Here is a 6,000-nt window from a genome sequence, read left to right on the forward strand (position 1 = left end):
TACTTTCAAAAATATCTTCTCCCTAAATTTGCTTTTGTTTACAGATTCCTAGAGCCATTTCAAATATTGTTAATATTTATTTATAGGGTATGTATTAAATAAGGAATCTAATAACTGTCAGAAATTACCACATAAATAAATTCTGATTTTATATTTCCAAATATCCTAACAACTTGTGTGTTTATACAAAAAAGTCAAATGTATCAAAGTTTTTATATAATGGTTTGCTCTATTATATATACATTTCACATGTAGCATTCTCTAAAAACAAAGCTTCTGTATTGTCTTTGACCTTTTAAAGTATGCATATAAACATACAAACACAAACAGAAATTTTTACACAGTAAGAATACTTTTAGGAATCATAATTACTCATGTTATGACTTGTCATATACTTTTTTCTGATACTTTTTAAAAAAATAAAATGGGTGAGATTAGCAATGACAGGTAGAGAACAGGGCTACACTGAAAAGCCTTTAAGACTAAACATTATTTTAAATTACTGGGACAAGCACAATAATGTAGAGAATGCCTTCAGCTCATCTTCCAGTGATTTAAAACCTGCTGATGCCTCAAAGAAATATTCAGAATAATATTGTGCTTGGAGGGGGTTTTATTTTATTTTTCATTTTGTACTGCATCCATCTGGAACAAATCTCCCTGGGTGTGTTACATCTTGAAAACACAATTAAAACATTAATCGGATCTGGCCCACCAGATCACATAACCTTGGTTGCCCAGTACACTCCGATATTCTCTAAACCAGAACAAGGGGGAAAGTTGTTGAGATTATAAGAGTTGTTTCAGGTGTGGTTTTTGGTGTGGCTACCCCAGGAAGGGAGAAATCTGGGTGATTAAGCAATCCTCATCTCTTTACCACAATACCTAACCAACCTGTGTGTGATAAACTCAAAGGTGACTGTCTCTGAGACTTCAATTCAAAAGGAAAATAAAACTATTGACATCTTATTAGATACCTTTACTGATTAAGAAAAAACAAAAAGAGAGGCAAGAAAGATCCTAAAATTATATTGTTGACACACAAATGAATATAAAACTTATTTTAGTTGTTTTTCTTTTCTTAGTTAAGGATACTCTTCATTTTTCTGATTATTAAAATATTACATATAGATTATTTTTAAGTAAAATAAAAATCACTCACAAACCCATAAACGCACCATCCTGAGGACTGCCATATTATCTTTCTTCCAATATTTTTAAAATACATCTGTTATCTAACAGAATTACACTCGATTTCAAAACAAAAGAATAAGCCAGGTGTTTGCCAACAGACAAGGAGGCAAGGAGAATTTCCTTTGCCCTCACTTTTGGTACAGTTGGGCACTAGTCACATCCCTTTCTCAGTTCTGCTGCTGAGAAGTAGACCGATTTGCACAGCTCCCATCCCAATTTCCAGGGTCTAGTTGTATTTACACCATGGTTCTACTGGCGTTGGTATTTCTTCTACCTACACAGTCTGGGTTTCTGATACTGTAAAGAAAAAGCCACCACTAGGACAAGCAGGGACTTCGTGTGAAACACACACACACACACACACACACTGTACAATTTCAAAAACTCACTATTTCTTTTTGAGACAGCCTCCATCTGCCCTGTTCATTTGGGGCAGTGCACAAATTGCACTGCCCGTTTCAGGTAGCCCTGACCAAAGAGACGGAATATGTTAAAATCCTCAACTCCACAGGTACTGCTCCTGGGCTCCTCCCAGTCTCTCAGCCTGCCTGCAAAGCTTTACTTAGGAATGCAGGGCACCATCACCATTGTCAACGTTCCATCCTCTTTCTCCACAGTTGCTCATGTGGTCTGCCATCTCTGACAGTTTCAGAAAGAGAAAAACTAGTATCTGGGAGATACATGGACAGAGTACTTCAGCTTTCTAAAAAGCAGCACCCAGTAAAGAGGTGAAGGCCCTGTTCCCTATTTGGTAGATGGATAGTGAATCTGTGAATTAGGAGCCAAACATAAGAAAAATATAAAGTGGATTTCTTCCTATTTTCTGGTCACACTGAACCTCTTGTTACTGATATTTTATAGGCCAGTGACATTTCTCGTAGATACTGGCAATAGGTTATCTGTCAGTGCTGGTCTTTAAGAGTATAATGAATTCATCTTTCAAAATGTCTTCCTAAGAATTTCAGTGTAAGGTGGGAAACTGTTAAGTCAGGGACTGCTAATCAAAATGCTACTTTAAGCTAGTAGCTGATTAGTTTTTAAAACTCCATCACCCTCTACTGATTTTATAACCCACCTAAAACAACAGACCTCAGCTGACACTATTATTACTGTATTAGAGGTAATAGTGTCAGAAGTACCTTGAGAATTTTAATAAAGACAAATATCCTACTTGCTTGCAAGTATGCAAGTATAATGGCACCCTCCAGGGAGAAAAGTGTTCTAAATGATTTGTAAAGGAGACTCTTTACAAAGTGTTCCCTTGATGTATTTATAGCCAATTAAGTCTTTTAAATGAACCTTCATAGTAGTCAGTCAATATTAGCTATAATAGGTGTTTTCAATGTTTATCATTAAAATTAAAATGAAGGTGTAGTAATCACCAAAAGAGCCTTGTATATCCATTTCCAAATGAAATATTCCATTTTGAGAAGTGAAAACACATTTGTGGAATAGGGAAGAGCCAGTGTTTTCAATATTGCATTGTACCAAGCAAATCCTGTTGTATCTATTTACTTTAAAATGAATATTTAAATGTCAACAAAGGAATATTTTAAAGAATTATGGCTTATCCATTTAATAGAATATTACATAGGTACTTAAAAATAGCCAAGAGGGCTTGAAAATAATTAATGTTTTATGGGAAAAAGCAGAATATAGTTTGTACACAGTATGATTCCACTTTTAAAAATATGCATGCTTCATACTAATAAATACACCATAATATTTAATAGTTGTCTCTGCCTATTGAGATTGACTGTTTTTTATAACCATTTTTGTACTTCTCTATGTCTTCTAATTTAACTACAGTGAACATATACCATCTTTAAAATATTTTTCCAAAAGTAACATGCATTCTACTTTGAATTAAGAAATACCTTAAGTTTCCAAATCCAACGTACTTTGTAAAACACATACCCTAGTCAATGTCTAATGAAATTAATTTACAAATACTAGGGGCTTTATTTTACAAGTTGGATGGCTTTATTTTATAAATGTAAATTAAAAGACAAAAACTTAAAAATGCACCATTGTATAATGAAAGAAGAAACATGGTGGTATTTTACATAGTAGGCAAAAGATGGACAATCACACTTTCCTTCCAACAGTCAAATCACATTCGAATCACCAAGTTAAACTGTTTGTGAATTAATCATCAAATCTGAGGGGAAACAAGTAAAATGGCTTTTTGATGAATACCTATAAACTGTTTTTAAAGTTTTATTTCCAGAAATTCTACATACATAGTTTAAAAACTAGAGTTTCTCTTGCAATTAGATATGTACACATATTCACTTGCCTTCTGTTGAAGAAACAACCAATGCTGCAGCTCAATACTTTGAAAAGACCACCTTGAAACTATACTCCAACAAGGACCTCATTTGGAATTCACCTCGTAAGCTGTCAGGTATGAATACGAAATAAAAACCTACCTTTGGGGGGATCCTGTTCTCAAACCTACCTTTTATGGAGCTAGCACCTCAGAGGCTAAGAAAATGAAAATCAGGTCAACGGAAGAAAAATTACATCAAGGAGGTTAGGATTTATTGGAGGAAGAGATCAATATCCATGGTCAACTGTGGTTTAGAATTATGATGATGACAGTCACAAGTGTTTGATGTTTAACCTTTATACATTATTTAATTCAAGAGCTTCTTCCACACTCACTTTCTCTTTCCCCCTCCTCAGCAAGCCGCTTAAAGCTGACAAAAAAGATTCAAACTTGATCAAAATAACTAGTTATTAAATAGTTCTCAAGTTTGTGGAATACAACAATTCTAGGTGGAAATTAATTTTTAAATATATTATTTTAACCAGAAAAAAAAGTTAACCAAAGGCAACTAATTGAGTTTGGATAACAAATAGAAAAGAAAAAACTCAGAATAATCAAGATGGATTTTTTTCACGCATACCTACATCATCAACAACCACCACCAAAATATATTACAAGACACATCTGCCATATTAGTTCTACACATATAGCATATTTTAAAATTTTCTGCTGCTAAATAGAGAAGTGAGATGGATAAAGAAGTCATTTGAAGGACGTCAAATTAAATAAAAATGACCTTCAAGTACAAACCATTCACAAACCAGCCATTTAATCAACTCTGGTCAAAATAAAATTGAAACTGTAACTTTAAAAAATATGTTTATGATTTTTATGTTCAGAAAATTTGAATATGCAAATACTATCACTTACTTTTTCCATTGCAATCTACAGTGACACATAATTTCACATTCCTTTATGAATAAATAATTTCAAGACAATTAACAACTGCTAAGGCACTGATAGAAAATAATAATTACACATTTTTTTGCCCCAATCACTGATGCCTAAGCTATTTAAAATATTTTAAAGTATTGCAATGGATGTAGAAAAGAATATGCCATTTATTTGACTGACACAATGTCTTTATATTTTAAGATGTAATTTCAAACTTCAGAAGTAAGATTAATCTTCATTTCATGCAAAGTACTGTAATTACTTAATGCTTTAGAATGTATCTCTGTTTCTCTCTAACAAATTGATAGTTAATAGGCAATCAGTCATATCACTTTACCATTCTATTAAATAAATACTTTCAACTGCACCCTTGACTCTTTGCACCCGAAATAGAAATATCACTTCAGGGCTGCCTGCACTATCACATTCTCCACAAGATCAGCAATGAGGACACTTAATGAGCTTTACAGAGAACTTTTCACAATTCAGACGAGTTTAATACATCTAATCCTTTTCTGCAACTTCCTTCTAAAGTTTTCTAACAAATCTCCACCAAGGATCAAGCCAGGAAGAACACTTTGGTGTCTTCAATTTAAAAGGCTCCTTTGATCTCCTACATCACTTAGCAGCTGCATTTCTGTACACTTAAAAGAAACATGAAACTCACCAGATTTGTTTGTTTGTTTTTCATCTGGGCCACCTTCAAACAGAGGAACTATGACTCCAGCTGTCTCCTCATTTCCTTCTGCTAAAACCGGGAGGTGTGACAGGTGCAGGAGAACGGCAGCCCTGGCTGGTGCGCTGAGGAGAGGAACTGAGGGGCCGCAGGAGCACCGGGGCCGGGAGCCTGCCACAGGTTGTGGCAGCTGATTGGCTTTGGGTGGCTCTGTCTTCTGGCTTTGCCTCCAGTCGCCTGGTGAGTTTGCAAATGACGGCTAATTCCCGTGCTCCAAGGGTTGACTCTAGGAGTCAGTCCCAGCACTCCTGTGCCCACGGAGGAGCTGAATCAGTGCAGAGGGGAAACTGAATTCATCCAGGCACACCAACAGCCACCTAGAGCAAAGGAAATCATTTCTTCATTTCCTTAGAATTTCATCGGTTTTCCTAACTGGATGATAATGACTCGGGCTCTCACCTTACACTCTCTGTGTAGTGCATTGATTATTAATACTTGCACAAAACGTTTCCTGACCCAGGTCCTATTTATAGCAAAACTCTCCTTTGTTTACAGCGCCTTGTGGGATCGGGAGGGAATATACCATTTACCCTGCACAGCTTGAGACTGCCTCACCAAGGCTCATTACTTACACTAAATATAAATATGAACTATGATGCTTCATAATAGTGTCAAAGTACAATAAAATGATCGGTAGGTCCATCATTGTTCACTTTCTCTTTTATGCAAGAGTGAGTGCACACAAGATGAACCTGCTGAACCCACCAGCATCCTGATGGTGATGAGAGGGCGCTTCCTTCTGACATAAGGGTCTCACCTGGGGAATGTGCACAGTTCTCTCGAGAAATGCTAAAAGTTTGCTGTTTTCCTACATTGTGCAGTGCTCCAGAAGTAGAGACAGGAA

General features: G+C 35.6%; 1 protein-coding gene across 1 annotated transcript in view; it reads right to left on the reverse strand.

Annotated features, from left to right (window-relative positions):
* TRPM3 (transient receptor potential cation channel subfamily M member 3) overlaps positions 1-5,408 on the reverse strand; it is an 846,268-nt gene extending 840,860 nt beyond the window's left edge. Inside the window, exon 1 of the transcript XR_012072019.1 lies at positions 5,088-5,408. The gene's annotated coding sequence lies outside the window, so the exon portion shown is untranslated. The remainder of the gene's footprint in view (positions 1-5,087) is intronic.
* Between the last annotated feature and the right edge of the window lie 592 nt (positions 5,409-6,000).

The sequence above is a fragment of the Vicugna pacos genome, chromosome 4 (assembly GCF_048564905.1).
Source record: "Vicugna pacos chromosome 4, VicPac4, whole genome shotgun sequence".
In the NCBI taxonomy this organism is placed as follows: Eukaryota; Metazoa; Chordata; class Mammalia; order Artiodactyla; family Camelidae; genus Vicugna; species Vicugna pacos.